Genomic DNA, 16,185 nt, shown 5'->3' on the forward strand with positions numbered 1-16,185 from the left:
CTAAAGCCAGCTCAAGAAGCAGGAGTTGAGGATTAGGCAGGGAGCTGGGAGATGCTGTTTTCTCAGTGGAGAATTGTTGCTTAATTGGTTACAAGAATTTAGTCAAGGCTGTTTATTCTGTTAGCAGACAAACCTCCTCCTGTGCATGCTCTGGCAGTGCTCTAACCTCCCTGGCACTGCAGTGTGTGCTTGGAGATGAGATGGAAAATCCTTCCTCTTGCAGTGCGTCATGAGTTTGCAAAGCCTGCTTTGCATGTGCAGGGTTTGCTCTCCAAATTTTGGATTTCTTTGCTGATTTTTCTCTCTGAACTCTGCTGCAGCCACCTTTAACAGCCACTGGTAATGCCACATGTCCCTTGCAATGTGTGTAGGAATCTGGAATTGCAGACTTGTGTGACAATGGAACTGCTATTGAAGTTTTCTATTGCCTTCAGCCACAGGTAGTCCAAGTGTAACTACTGACAGTACAGATGCTAGAAACTGGGCATCTGTACATCCATACCCAGGCTATGAGAAACATAAGGTGGTCTTTAGAAGTAGAAACTTTTAGGTTTTGGGGTTATTAAAAAAACCCCAAACTGACCTCCAAACCCTGGCATCATCACAACAACCAGCTTTGACTTTGCAGAAGGGGCCAAGTAAACCTGTTCTTTTTTGGCTTTCCTGAAATTGTCATATTTGTAGAGTCATATTTTCACTGAACAAAATGAGTTGTGTCCAGCACTGTACCCAGTGGGCCTGGGCCTCTGGTTGTGGTGTTCTGTAGTCTGTCAGCTTGAGTGGCAAGAGTGTTCAGACTTGTTGTGACTCCCTTGCATCAGCTGTAACATTGCTGCAGTTGGGGCTTTATTAAGCTGAAAAGACCAAGGAAAATCTCCTGTATGCCTCTTCATTTCCTTGTGATGCAGTATCAGCTCTAACTTTCCACTGTAGGTTCCTTGGACCTGAAAAGAAGGGAGAAATTTTGGGTGGACTTCTGCTTGTTTTTAATTAAATATTGGTGTAACAAGAGTTGTTTTGTGACGAGAAAGACCCAACAATCTTACCAAACATGCAGCACAGGCTGTCTTGTCATCCCATTACATTCCCACTGTAGGAAACACTCTTTGTGCTTTGATAAATTTGTCCTTATTCATAGTGTGAAACTGCAAATTAACATGTAAAATTGCTTTTCTATGTTGGAGATCTATAACAATTTGTTGTCCCTTCATATTTGTGTTGCAAAGTTTCTGTGAACATAGGGGAGCAATATTACCTTACTTATTATGGGGGGAATCTGAGACTTGGCAGCTTTTTCTGAGGTACCCATTAAATCTGAGCATTTGCAGAGTTTGCTGTAGTTTATGATTGAAGTTGGTGGTTACAACAGACAAGATCCCACTGCAGCACAAAGTGGGGAGAGTGGGTGCCAGCTGAGCTTTGCCTGTTTGCAGATGTGTCTGCAGAGATGCAGGCTGGGGTGGGAATAGAAAAGAGGGAAAAGAGGCTGCTGTCTCCTCATTCCCTGATTCTTTGATCACTGAGAAGAAATTATATGACCACTGGGCAAACTGATCTGTACAGTTTGTGCTCAAGTTTTGTCTAGTTTATATAAAATAACCTAAAGGAGGAGGTGGATCAAAATAAACTCTGGATTTTGTTGTAGCTTGATGCTGTTTGATTGCATATGAGTATTCTGCTAGGCAAGAGTTAATTTGTCAGCCTTGTCCCCATTTCCATAAGTACCATTGATACTTCACCCTCCCTGTGGTGACCTGTGAACCATCTCTGCTGGGTCTTCATGCCATTCTAGATTTGGTTATTCCCTCTTTCTGCCCAACAGAGATTTACCATCCTGGTCTAATTCACACTGGTGCCTTTAAGTTTTCCCACTCACATAATAGTGTATTAAAAAAATTATAATTTTTGCTTGTTTTTATCTCATTTAGCATTGTCAGAGGGGAAAACAGTTAAAGACTTGATATGTATTTGGATTGGATGGAATAATGATGAGGTATAGCTGAGTTATTTTCTTTCTTTTAAAGCTGCTTGTGGTTTTCTGCTGTGGGTATTTTGATTCTTGTTTATTTTACTCCTCCATTTGGAGAAGAATAGTCTGGGAGAGGGGAAGGAAGAGGGAGGGTTTACCCCTGTAACCATCATTGTTAGCCCTAACTTCTGGTAGAGCTTTGCTGCTTTGGCTCGACCCCTTTAAACTTGAGAAATGTGTTTTTGTTTGCATTTCCATCTTGTTGCATTTAAAAACTATTCTAACTATACCAGATTGTTTGAACATTAATGGGGGAATGTTTTTCAGAGAACTTGATAGAGTTTCCAGGCAGCTTTTCATCCGCCAAGTACTGTACTGGGCTCTCACTGCTGAGGTTTTGCTTGGTTTGCTCTAAGAATCTGCAAAGCAACTGTTCAAAATTGCTGACACATGTTAAGTAATGTGGAAATCACCATCCTGCCCCATTGAAGTCTGAGAGTGCTCATGTCGACAATGAGAACAAGATCTGACCCTGAAATGATATGTGAACAGTCTCAATCTGGAGACCATTTCTAGTGTCTTCCCTCTGACTCTGGCTAGTTTATCCTTTGCTCTTAGGTATTCTATTTTTTAAAAACTTATTTACTCAGTCTCCTAAAAAATACCACATTCTGCCTTGTCCACGTATTTTTGAATTATTTAATTTAATTATTATTTGATGATGCCAAGTTCAGAGTAAAATCTCAATCCTGTAGTTAAGTATCAGGAGAGTTAATGCTACTTCTAACAATAATGGTAGTGGTATAATGCTTATTTAATAAGAAATCCATCATCTTGTACCTCCCTTCTCCAAACCTCTAGTTTTCAGCTTTGGAGCAGCTGTAATCAGCCTGTACAACTTCCCTTCCTCCTCTCATGAATAAATCCAACTACCTTATCTTCTCTATCAGAAACTCTTCCCTGGCTTCAGCAGCCTCTGGAGGAGGGTATGAAAGGGGCTTTCACTGCCTAACAGGAAGCGAAATGAATGGAGGAACTTTTGATAATGCCCCGTCTGTCTGAGCGGGGGATCAGCCCGACTAAATTGCAGCAGATTAGTGAATGATAGTGCTTCAGCTGGGGCCAGAATTATAAGTTTTTAATCTTGGAACAAGCAATGATTTCTTCCTCCTAAACAGTGGTCAACTCCCTCTATGATTTGGAGGCTTGCAGTCATCCATATTCAGTTAGTTTGGGTGTGTGGTTTCTTTTTTCTCCCCCCAGTCTGCATTCATGAGTCTCAACAAGCTTTTGGGTTTTTTGGTAGCAGTGATTGTGGTAAAACCTGTCATGGCCACATGCCATTTTTGCCAGTAACTTGTACTTTGCTTTAGATTTTTATGCCTATAATGAGGTCTTGTATTTCCCAGCTTTCTTAATATTGGTATGTGTTATTCTGCCTCAGTCTTTTGCAATTAGCTTTGGGGTGGTTTGGGTATCTTTTTTATAAGAAGCATTTTTGTTTCTGGCCATCTTCAGCCTTAGTCTGTGTGTGAACATGGGTGACTCCTTGATTCCCACCCCACAACTTGGTCTAGACTTTCTGATAATCCAGCTCAGTGGGAGGGAGAGATGACTGAAAATCTAAATGGGGCAGTTCAGCTAATTGCCTTAGGCCTGACTCGTCTGCTGGATAACACTGGTTTTATTGCAGCCCAACGTGATTGACATTTGGGGAATTGCACTGGTATAATGCTGGCAGCAGCAGTGAAAAATCTGCCCTATTGTTTCTCATACATTCATTGTCTGAGGAAGACCTTTTTGTTACAAATAACTATCAGAAAGGCAACTAATGGAGGGAAGTTACCTTTTCTTTAAATCACTGGCTTTTCCAATTCCTAAGAAAAAAATATGAGTGAGAGTAATATCCTATGTACTAAAACTTTGCCTTCTCTATGTTTTTTTCAGGATTTTTTTTCTTGGATTTTATTACTGGAAAACTCTCTAATGACAACTTTGCTTAGGTAAGTGAAGCAAGATTTTTTTCCTGTGGATTTTTTTAGAATCACTTCTCCTATCTAACTTCTTTTGCACGTTGGGCTGAAATGTTGAGCTGCCAGCCAGCTGTGCTGCGTGTGCTGTGGTTAAAGGCTAGAAAGATGTTGTAAACAAAAGTGGGGTAATGCCTGTAATATGACATAAGGACCTCATTTATTCATTGAATCAGACGAAGTGGACGTTGTGCAGAATAATGAAATACAGGTAATATCTGCATATTACTGCATAATCTCATCAATTTATAATTTTTTCAAGAGATGCTCTGCATTTTTTTTCCACTGGAAGGTAAACTTGTTGCTGTCACTTAACATCATTTTGTGATGAAATGCAACCTTCATGCTTCCAGTCTTTTAGGTACAGCTGCTCTTCTTCCATGCCCTTCTCCTCCCTCTTACCCTTAGGCAGGAGCTTCTGATATGGAAAAATCATAAAAAACTTGAAGAGTTTTATATTTTTTTAGCCCAAAAGACAGGAGAACTGGAACAGATTTAACACCCACTTTTGATCTTTGAACCCCATCTACACCTCTGAAATGCAGATTCCACATAATTGGTCATTGACAGGATCTGAGTTGATTGAAAGCACCTGGTCTTCTCTCTTTCTAAATTCTGTCTATCTTTGGGGCATTCTGAGCACAAATCCAGTGCTGTGGTGCCATGGATGATGGGTGGAAGAGCTAAATGTGCTGCTGTACCAAAATGTACTGTTTTCCTTTGTGGTGGAGAGAAGACCTAATTAACCTCTGATGCAAGACAGGAAGTTAATCCCTAGACATACAGATAATTTGATGTGTTAGCTGGAGTTCCTTGTTGATCCTGGATGAGGCCAAAAGCAACTGCAGTGTTCAGGTAGGAATATAGCATCCTAACATCTACCATGACAAAAGTGCTGGTGCTCTTTGCAAAGTGTCTGTGAAAGGCTTTTCTTTTTTCTCCCATCTCTGCTTTCTGCAGTAGCCACCCTCTCTTCCTTTTGATGTCCTTCCAGTGAATGGTCAGCACAGCAGCTTCTTTCCTTGAGATGAGAGACCTTGGTGAAATAAAATTGATTGGAGAAGATTTCTGGTTTAAGCCAATCTGCTTTTCTCTGGTATTTGTCCTTCTTCAGGGGGGCTTTAGGAGACTGAAGACAGACAACTGCAGAGAGGCTTTTGAGTTCCCTTTAGTTTTCTTTTAGGTAGCTCATTGGGGTTTATCTATCTGCCATTCCTTTGCCAGGGTGCTGAACTCAGGGTATTTTGTGTGGTGTAGCTTTTGTTTTTTCCAGAAACACATGGGGATGGGCTGGTAGACTCCAAACTGTGAGTGAGCCAAAAGGTGGAAAAGTCCTTAGCAGAACCCTCTGAGACAGATTGGGATCCAGCACTGCATTGCTCTTGAGACATGCCATTGCAGTGTGCTTGAGGTTCCCCCATGTCTCCCTCAACTGCTTGAGCAGTGACTAATTTGCAGCCTGAGGCTGTATTTGTTGATGCCACTGCCTGTCCAGAGGATGGAGAGGACTCTGCAAATGAGGGAAGTATTTAGGCATCAGTTTTAAGTCCTTTTAACACTGTTTATTAGACACATCTATGAATATATGCAGACTGAGCTAATAAATAACCAGGGAATGGTAGTTAAGAGGAAAGGGCATAATTAATTCTGTCATGTACTCTGTTTTAAAGTTGGGTCCAGAGCAGTAATGTGTTAGGCTGGGAAGGTAAACACTGTCATTATTCAGCAACAAAACATGTACAAGGCTGACATTGTTTTCCTCCTTTTGATGTAATAATTTTTTTGCAGTGCTTGGAGTATCTTTGGTGGTCTTTGGTGTGGGGGGAGCCTGATGAAGCCCCACCCTTTCCAAAGGGTCAGTGCTCCTTTATTTGAGTTGAGTTTTGTACTAATGCTGCTGTGCTGACACAGAATGTGTGCTGTTCCAGAAAGCTCTTACTGTTTGCTGTGGTTGGGGTGCTTGGCTGGAATTCCTGCAATATAGTTTGGAGGGAGGTATTTCTGTTTCATCAGGTGATCCCTTTTCAACTCCCCACACTGCAGTGTTATCCCAGGTCAACTGTACATGGCACATAGAAAAAAAATCTTTTTTGTGCAGATGCTGTTAAAAAGCCAGCATGAGTTTACCTTGTATATACATCTTTTTTTTTTCTCCTCCAACTATACCAGCATGCAGAGAAAGGTTTGACTTCAGCAAATGCAGTTTTCCATGGTCCTTCAAGGTTAATGTGTTTGGATCTTTCTTAGTGGGGAGAAGGATTTGGGGAGTCCTCACTTTGCATCCTAAAGCATCTGAAGTTGCTGTGAGAATGATGATATATTTGCTAAAAGGAAGAATTGTCATGGTAAAAGTTACTTAAAGCAAGGTAGTTAACTTTTCAGCATGCATGATAAATAGTAATTGGAGAAAAAGCTGACGAGCTTGTAATTTGAAGTTCCCCCTGCTTCTGTTACTCATAGGACAGCCTCTTTCCTTTCCTTCATACCTCTCATTTTAGCAAATTTTTTGATGTATAGTTACACACACAGAAAAACAAGCAAAGATTTAATATACATATTTCTATCTTGACTGTGCCCCACATGACCCACTCTGGATATCAGATCACTTGAGTTTGCATAAGTGAAGATGTGTGTATCCAAACTGGGTTGGTGTTGTTCAACCCCTCAGTGCCTCTTTCTGTTGAGTTTTCTTACAAGTTTTGCAGCTCTGGCTCTTCCAGCAGAAGTCTTGGACAGAAAACACTCATGGAGACACCAGTGGAATAGCTGATGCAGCTCAGCAGCCACCTCCTAAAATAAGTGGTGGAAGGATGCCTGTTTCTCTTAGCAGTATTTTCTTTGGAAGATGAGCATCTCCTCAGCATGTCCTTGGCTTCTGTGTCTCCCTAGCAAGCTGCAGCACTGAATACTCCTTCTTCCACTGTTCTCAGCTCAGTTTAAAACTTCTTCATTCAAAGTATTTCTGTGGTCCCTCAAGGTCTGCTCTGTCTGATTGCAAAACTCCCAGGAATTTGGAGAGGGAATCCTTCCTTTGGGTGGATTGAAAAGAAGTTGCGTGTTGTCAACTTGCACAAGGTCTTTCTTCAAAGTATGAAGTGTTTTTTAGGGAGAGAGATCTCTTAAAAAATTATTAGCCCTTGGTGGGTGGCATGAGCAGCATTGACTGGAGGGGCAATTGTTCTGTGATTCATGTGCTGTTTATTTTGCAGGCAGTGATGTTTTTATATTGCTGAGGCAGATGGAGGGATTCCCAGCTCCACAATCATGACCCTGGGGGAGAGGAGCTGGTTTTAGGTTTCACCACTTGGATGATGAGGTTAGCCTGAGACAGAGATGCATCCCTGTGTATGGAAATGGTCTTGGCCCAGATCTTGTCTGGTGATGTAAAGCCTGAGAAAGGACCAAGAGGTCAGCTTCAGCTTTTTAAGGAATGTGATGTATGGTCATTCTGTGGCATGTGTGGACTGCTGCTTTTTTATTTCAAAAAGGGTAAAAAATGTGCTTGTAAGCTTATGGTTTTTTTTTTTTTTAACACACTAATTAGAGCTACAATTAGCACTAAAGTAGAACCTACTTTACAGCTACATAAATATTTATATCTCTGATACTGAAACACTAATGATAAAGAATCCCAAGAGGTTTTTTCATAGCTACAAAGCAAGGAAGATTTCTCCCATTCTCTGCCTCTTAGAACCTTTCTTCCACTTCACCTACTTCCCTCCTACTGAGCTAAACAACATTCTCAATCTGCACACGCTGGGACTTTATTTTTTTTTTTTTTTTTTTTTGCATCTATAGCAGTCTTGAGTAATTACTCTGCAGTTCTAACGCATGTTACAGAAGGGAGCTCCTCTGCTTCTGTCAGTCAATGGTATCTAGAAAACTGAAGCTCTGAAACCAGCTAAAATGAATAGAATCTTGTTTCCTCTTTGCTCACATGGGCACTCACTCACTTCCCCATCTGCTTTGACTTTGAAGACTGCTGAGGTTCTTCCTCTGTCTGACCCACTTGGCATAAGCTAGAGAGGATTGTCTTTCTTCAATAGCCAAGTTTATAGGGCTTCAGCTTGTTCGTAAATAATCCTTAGAGTTTTGAGTGCTGCCTTTCTCCTTCTTTGCCCTTCAAAACTGACCTGCTGTCATTTGTGTACAAACTGGGGGAATACTTTTTCAGTCTATAGATGGAGGAGAAGATTTGTGCAGTCATTGGACATGAGAGGCTGTAAAGTGTGCTGAGATTTCACTCAGGATCCATGATTTTAAGTACTTATCCACTTTCAATTTGTGATCCCAGCACAAAAGAGCATCACCTGTAGAGGAGGGTTTTGCTCTGCTAGTCCTTGTACAAACACAGTTCCAGAGTACAGAATACAGGACTTGGATATGCAGAGGCATCTCTATAGGAATGTGTAAATATTTAGTGTACTTCAGAGAAGGACAAGGTGTTGCTCTGCCTTTGCTTTCACACTGAAGTACCTGCACCAGTAATTGGTTTGCATGTGTGAATGGTTATTTTAAGGTAGCATTAAAACTCACTTTCAGCTTTACTGAAGTTCTGCAGACCAGCCTCTCCTGACTGGAGCTTTGAGGCCTTGTGATCTGCATGTGGTTCTTCTGGCTCTTGGTAGCAGGAGATAGCAACCCTTTGTGGAAAGATAGGCTGTAATTTTGTCCTGCTTTGAGCATGTGGGATTTTAAGTATTTCCTATGTGATGCATTACTAGTATAAACAAACTGTTTTGTTTAGTGTAAGCTCTTTATCCTGATAGGATTTGAGACATCTTATAAAGCAATCACTGTAAATTTAAAACTAATATTTGGCATTATTTAAATAAACATAAATCAAGATAGTATACAAACAACACAAGTTCCCAGCCCAGGGACCTGAAAGACAGACCTACTTGGATGTAGCCTGTGCACTTTTTGTCCATTTCCCTATTAAATTTAAAACATTGTGCACCTAATTAATACCTTTTAAAATTTATGTCAGTGATAAAATGGATAAATATTGCAATGGATGCAGATTTTTAGTGCTACAATTACAGAATAGATGTAAAAGCATGTAGGGTAAGTAGATGTTTGTGCAGTCTTGTGGTGCATCATCTTTGCTGCCCTGGTTGGTTTGATACAGAGGATTCAAACTGAAGCCTTTAAGCTGGAAAGGGTAAATTACTGTTTAGTGTGTTGTAAAAGGTCTTGTAGACTGTGGGAGTAGATGAGTTATTTCAAAAACATAATGCTGGAAAGAAATTGCCATGCCAGACTGTTAAATTTCATTGCTGTGTTAATTAGATAGGAAGAAGCCCCTTATTTTATGAAGTTTTCCAACTCAGTTGAAGCTCTATCACATTAGATGCGACAAGTGAATGATCAACTCTTGTCTGGGTGCCAGGAGCCTTGTACTTCCAAATTAATTGTGTTTTTATGAGCCAGTGTTAACTTTTGGAAAAATAAAGCTTAGGCCTTGGAAAAAAACAGATGCTGATGAATATGGGAGGGAATGGGGAAAAGAATATTGTGTTCCTGGTAATGAGGTGACCTCTGGTGCTCTAGTTTCACTTACCAAGTAGCTGTTATGTTTTGTATATAAAATGTAAAATTTTGCCTTTGAGGAGCTTCATTTTAGAGGGTGGAGGAGTTCACAATCCTTTCAAGGCCTGGTAATCCAAGAGGGAATTCAGTATCTTCATAGATGGAGATGTGTATGAGGTTTTTTAATTCATCAGGCTTTTCAAAAATGTACAGATTTGCAGATGCGTGAGGGACCGGGGGGAAGCCCTTGCCTCTAAGTGGTGGTAAAATTTAAAACTCTTATGGGTATGGCTCTGATCAACATTCATTTCAATGTTCCCATAAAAAGCTTATGACTTGGCAGGGTTTCAAGGACTGAGAAGAAAAAAGCTCTGTATACAACATGTTTTATTAATGTTGAAGGAGTAATATTGCTGTATTTCAGTCTGCCACTGCATAGAATAAGTTCTTTTTGGCTCTTGTACACTTTGGCTTTTCACTTGAATAAAACAAGGTGTGACTTCATATCTGCTTTTTCCTAGTAGCCTTGTATTAATCAGGAGTATACATATTTCCAAGTTTTGGCTAGGATTCATCCTTTTTCTTTCTAATTCTCCTGTGTTGTAGAGTGAATTCATGATTCTTGACCCTCAACTGATACTGTTAAAGTGTATTTGCATAAGCCTTGATGTTAAGCATCACATCCCACTTACTTGTGATGACTTTTTGCCCCCTTTTAAGCTATATGTAAAGGTGAATTTGAAATTAGGCAGCTGAGAAAGAAGTCATCTGTTGAAACTTGGCAAATGTGGTTGAACTAATAAAAGCAAATCTAAAAAAAAATATACTTTTAAGGGAAATCAGTACTGTAAAACACAAGCTTTAAGATGAAATTGCTGAAGTTAATTTGCACAGCCAAAGTGCAAGAAGAGGCAGATAACACCAGTCAAGCACAAAATCACAATTTACAGGCACATAGTGGTGTTACTTTGGTAAGGTTACCTCTGTGTGGGGCTTGGCTGGTGATCAAGGCATGGCTCAGCATCGGGCACTCTCTGAAGCAGGAGTCTGGCTTCAAATCCTCAACACCAGCCTCTTTCAGAGAGTGCTGTGCTGCCTGGCAGTGGGACACAGCCTGGGCTCTGTGAGGCAGGAGGAGTTGGGGTATGTGACTGCTTAAAAGCAGATTTTATTCCCTAAGTTACTGCACGGGGTTTGGCTGGAGTAGAGGTAATTTTTTGTATAGTAGCTAATATGGGGCTGTGGTTTTGATTTGCTCTGGAAGCTGTTGATAAGTCAGGGATGTTTTGGGTACTGCTGAGCAGAGTTTACACACAGCCAAGGCCTTTTCTGCTTCTCATCCATCCCACCTGTGAGCAGGATTGGGCACAAGGAGCTGGGAGGGGATGCAGGTGGGACAGCTGACCTCAGATGGTCCAATGGATATTCCAGACCACATGGAGCTATGGTCAGTGTATAGAGCTGGGGGAATAGGAGGAGGAGGATGTTCAGAGAGATGGTGTTTGTCTTCCCATATCATCATCATGTGATGGAGCCCTGCTTTCCTGGAGATGGCTGAGCACCTGCCTGCCCATGGGAACTGAGGAATGAATTCTTTGTATTGCTTTGCTTGTGTGCAGCTTGTGTTTTACTTATGAACCTGTTTTTAAACTCAATGCATGAGTTTTCTCACTTTTAGCCTTCCAATTCTCTCCCCCATTGCACTGGTGTGGAGTGAATGAGTGGCTGTGTGGGTCTGAGCTGCTGCCTGGGGTTAAACCATGATAACTATCATACTGTTGAAAATTGACATGGTTATATCTCAATCTTATGCTTCTGATTTGTGAGTACTGTTGCTTAATTAACAATTATGAAGCGCTCGGAGCACTTTATAAATGCTGGAGGATTGTAAAATATTGCATTTGCGTGTGCACGCTCTTAAACGCGGAGATTTCCACATTTCCACGCTCCTGCTGCACGAGCGCTTGGCTGAGTCACACAGGCTCCTCCTGACCCAGTTCTCTCCTTGTTTGCTCACTCCTCCCATTTGGCCCAAGCCATCAGCCTTTTACATGCCCACCTTCCTGTCACACATTTGTGAGTCTGTCCCTTGAGAAGCAAGCAGTTCTGCTCCACAGGTGTTCAAAGGGAAGAGGGGGCTTGGAGCAACCAGATCTAGGGATAGATGCTCCTGCCCATGGCTGAAGTTGAACTAGGTTTTTTTTAAAGGTCCCTTCCAACTCAAACTATTCTATGACCTCCTCCATAGAAGCACCTTTGAAGGTTATTATCAGCCCTTGGCCTGTTCCAGGAACGCTTTTCCCCACACCCATGAGGTTGGGCTCTGGTTCTTGGCAGCAAACTAAATCTTCCGTCTGTTTCCTTCCTTGTCTCTCTCCCAGGCCCTGCACAGAGGTTTGGCAGGTGCCCTTTAGGGAAACCATTTGGACTTTGATTTGCTTCCCCAGAGAGGAGGTGGGTGAGCCTTAGCTGCTGTTCTCCCTGTGGTGCTCATGGGGATCCCTGGAGCTGAAGAGGAATTCAAGGGCAGCGGGCAGGCTTGGACTGGGGCTGCAGATGGATGTGTGCAGGTGCTCCCTGTGGCAGGGACACAGTGCTTTTCCAGGAGAGCTGGGGGAAGGTTCACTTGGAGCTGATGTGCCTGTTGTGGCCAGGGGCAGTGCTCCTTCTGCACAACCATGCTGTAATGGCAACTGCTGCCTTTGTGCCTCTATCTGACCCATAAACATTTTGAAAATTTCTTTGATATTCATCAGTACTAGAGAGCTGAGACCCACCCATGAGAACATGATTTGATTAGTTATTTGAAGAAGTTCCCACTTCTCAGATCAGAGTGGGCTGGATTTTTCAAGAGTATGTTATTGGCAGATGAAAACAGAGCACTGGAGTGTCTAACAAGAGATGCAGAAATCCCAACTGCTTCACCAAGAGATGAAATCTCTTTGGTACCAAACTGGAGCTCCCTGGGACTTGCTGGTGTTACCTGCAGTGCTTGCACCAGCACTAATGGCTGGCATGCTCTGAAAGAGGGAAAGCTCATGTAACTTGGTCTGCCGAGGCAAGGCTTTAATTCAAGCGTGGATAAAGCAAGGAATTTGATCAGGCTTCTACCGTCGGTCACACTTTGAGCTAAGTGAAAAGGAGTAGAGCTGAGTTGTGGGACACAGGGTTTTTCTTGTGAAATCTGAAGATTGGCAGATCCATGAAAAATAGGCATGAATAGTCCCCATCAATTGCCACGTACTTAGGTTCAGCTCTTTGCCATTACCTCTGTGCAGTGAGCTCGTGGCATGGATGGTATGGAAGAATTTAGTTTTTCTTTTTGTCTTGTCCTGTCAGCCAGTTCTCTCAGCATCTCTTAACCTTGGATATTTATGGCTTGAAATAAAGTGTGTGTTGAGTTGCATTTAATCCTAAATTAGGTCTATACTCAAACTAGCAAAGGATGAAAAATTCTGTTATGCTGGAGCCCTTCTTGGGGAGTGGAGAGGGATTCTGTGGGTTTTCTTAAAATAAAAATGAGGGGAAGGGAAAGAAGAATAGATGGTTAAGTGGTTTCAGTCACTATTAATGTTTGCCTACTGCAGCAATAACTTGTATTTCACATCTTTTCCCAGGGATGGGAGAGGAAGAAAGGAAATGAGGAAGTTGGTAGTACAGTTTTAGACTTGGTTAGCACTTGTTCAACTGATGTATGTGTTATAAACCTAAAAGTTGCTTTTATTTACGCTCAGTTGTGCCCAACATTCCTGGGAGTTCTGGAGTTGCAGTCTATTGGAAGATCTAGACTGTTGTCATTGTGGTGTTCACTGTGCAGAAGGACTTGGAAAGTTGGCATTTTTTTTCAAATTTCAAGTATTCCTTGGTCCTGGCATTGCTGTGAGGTGTCATGAACATTGTCAGCAATAAAATTTTCTTCTGGATGCCTTTTGCACTTGTTGCTGTGCTCCTTTCCATCTTCTTTCCAGGCAGTCATTACCACCTTCTTTCTTTCTTACTTCATTTTTTCCAGAATTTTGTTTAGCAAGGAATGACATTTTGCAAACAAATCAAACCTGGGGTAATCTTAAACTTCCGAGCTGACCTTGCCATGAGTGGAGTTTTAGAGGGGGGGATGATCTCAGTGAGGAGGTCATCACATGGTCTCCTGTGCTGTGCTCAGGTCCATGAGCTGTGTGTCTGCCACTCACTCACCTTGGCTGGCTGGAGCTGAACTTGGCTGTTTGTGCCTGTTTAAGAAGTTAATCTTTCTGAAAGGCTGAAAGCTGCTTGGCCTGGTGTGGTTGCCTCAGCTACAGGAACGTAAACCAGTAATGCTGGGGAAAACAGAGGGATAAACATTTGCTGCTCTTTATTTCCGTGAGGAGTTACAAGAACCTGGGATACATTGAGTGACTTGGAACAATTTTTATTTGAGTGCTGGCTCTGTCATGACCTCTGCACGTAATGAAATAAAGTACTCAAGCCTTGCAATGCAATAAGGAAAATCTGTTAAGATTGTAGTTCCTTTACATCAGCTGACCTTGGTCTGACTAACAAACCAATTTGTCTTAATCCTTGTTTTTTAATTAAACATCAGATACTTGAAGGCATAAGTTACTGGCAATTAATCAAAGCATCTAGGAAGCCTGGCCATTGGTCTCTATACTGCACAGGTTGAAAAGCTTGTGCATAGGTTGATACTTTAAATTAAATATATAAAGATGAAAGAAAAGGGGATGAACCTAAGAACCATAAAGCTTGCTTGTTGGTGTTCCTGTGAATTAATTGCATGTGTAGTTTTTGCTGAGCTTATGTTCAGGTTGCACCGTGGAATAGTTGAAGTGTCACTCCCTTGGAGGCTCAGGAGCGACATTTACCACTGTGGCCTCCTAAGACAAAGTTGATTAATGATGTAACTGTCCCCTCTCCAGTGAAATCACAAGAGTGTGGGCTCTGCATCTGCTGCTGTTTGCTGTCTCTCCCATCTTCTTCCCAAGCCCTGGAGAAAGAAATAAACAAGATGTTAACCATCTCAAGGTTGGACAGTGTGTTGAGAGGTCACTGGTATTATTTGGGGACTTTTCTGTTTTAATGTACAGTCTTGGAGCCATTTGAGAAACTTTAAAGATCAGATCCTATAGAGTAGATAAAGAAGATGTGTGCAGATGTGACCCTTGTGTGCATTGTCCCCTTTTTTTGTGTGTGATAAGTGATGCCCCATGAGAAGTCCTCTTGCAGACATATAGGTGGCACTAATAGTGATGCAGGATGATGTTTGCAGACTTTTATGGGTAATACCACAAAAGTTGGTGATCTTTCCTGACTGCTGTCAGCATTTATGCTTCTGTGACTTTCTAAGATGTGTGGTCTGTATGTTACTAAAAACATACAGCAAATAAACTTGTCCAGGCAAGAACATGACCTTGATGCACAATCATTACCTAGAGCCCTAGGCTGGAAAGAATTATTAGTGTTGGAGATTGTGGTAAAGAGTCATCTTCCAGGTCGGTCCCTAAATATAGGCCTTAAAAGGTTTTAGCAATGCTTTTGGACTATAATTTTTTACTTGCTAAGGACATAAATCTTGTTATTACAAGGGAATGCAAAAAAAAAAAACCCAAACTTCTTTCAATTCACAGTACATTTCTCATTTTACAAAAGAAAAAAGTGCCTGACAGATGCTGAAGAGTGTGCACCTTTTGAAGCTGTGTGGAAATGAATATTCAACTTATGAGCCAGGAGCAAGATGCAGCAGGGATTGTGTGAGAGCTTTGTGTGGGAGGAATTAACTTCCCATGGTTTACATAGTGTAAAAAGAGAAGACCCCTCTTTCCTTGATGGGAGTAGCCCCACTAAAGTCAGAGCTCCTATTCACATGGAGGAAGATTTGCAGATTCAAGTCTTAATTTAGATGTATTTGTTTGTGTAAGGCTGGCTTGGTAATGCAGATAATAGAATTTATTAGGTCTGTTAAACTTTCAGATTTCCATCCAGTTTAAGAAGAATTTATTGGAATTTACTGCTTTGAAAAATGAGCCTGTCATTTCCTGAGGAGTAGTAAAGAACACTGGCAAAGATTATAGTGTCTTTCAAGACACAGCAGTGTTTCTCAGTGGTGTTTGTAGGCTGCCTGGCACAGAGAGCCTGAGAGGGCAGTTTTAGTGCTGCTTTAGTGGTGTTATAATATCTAACCAACCCAAGCACGGCTGGTTGAGCATTGGTGGGGGTTCGTGACTTTGTCCATGACTTGGAATGCACAGGAGCAGCAAAGCTCTGTAATGCAGTACAGGATGGTGATGGAGTTGGAATTAATTTGCTGGGAGTTGCCTTTTCATGGGGGAATGGGGAGTTTCTGCTCCTGAAAGAGATGTCAGACCCAAAGATCCAACATCAGCCTTCAAACCTTTCTCTAGCAGTACTTTTAGGAGAGTGATGAGTTGGAGAGGGGAATCTCTTCATGTGAAGCAAAGAGTTTGAGGATGCAGAGTTGAGTCCTCAAACTGAGCAAAAGTTACAAAGCAAACTTAATGACACCTATGCTTTTCTGAGGTGCACTCCTTAAGCTGCTGTGGTTGTGAATGTATTGGGTTATACCCATATTTCTTTGCTGTGTTTGAGCAAACTCTTTGAATTCTTGACATGAGTTGAACACCTTGCTCAATCCTAATGCAC

General features: G+C 41.6%; 1 protein-coding gene across 1 annotated transcript in view; it reads left to right on the forward strand.

Annotated features, from left to right (window-relative positions):
- The window catches only part of AKAP13 (A-kinase anchoring protein 13), a 208,928-nt gene that overhangs the window by 16,439 nt on the left and 176,304 nt on the right, over positions 1-16,185 (forward strand). The window contains exon 2 of the mRNA XM_077185732.1: positions 3,917-3,972. The gene's annotated coding sequence lies outside the window, so the exon portion shown is untranslated. The remainder of the gene's footprint in view (positions 1-3,916; positions 3,973-16,185) is intronic.

Source organism: Agelaius phoeniceus, chromosome 13 (assembly GCF_051311805.1).
Source record: "Agelaius phoeniceus isolate bAgePho1 chromosome 13, bAgePho1.hap1, whole genome shotgun sequence".
NCBI lineage: Eukaryota > Metazoa > Chordata > Aves > Passeriformes > Icteridae > Agelaius > Agelaius phoeniceus.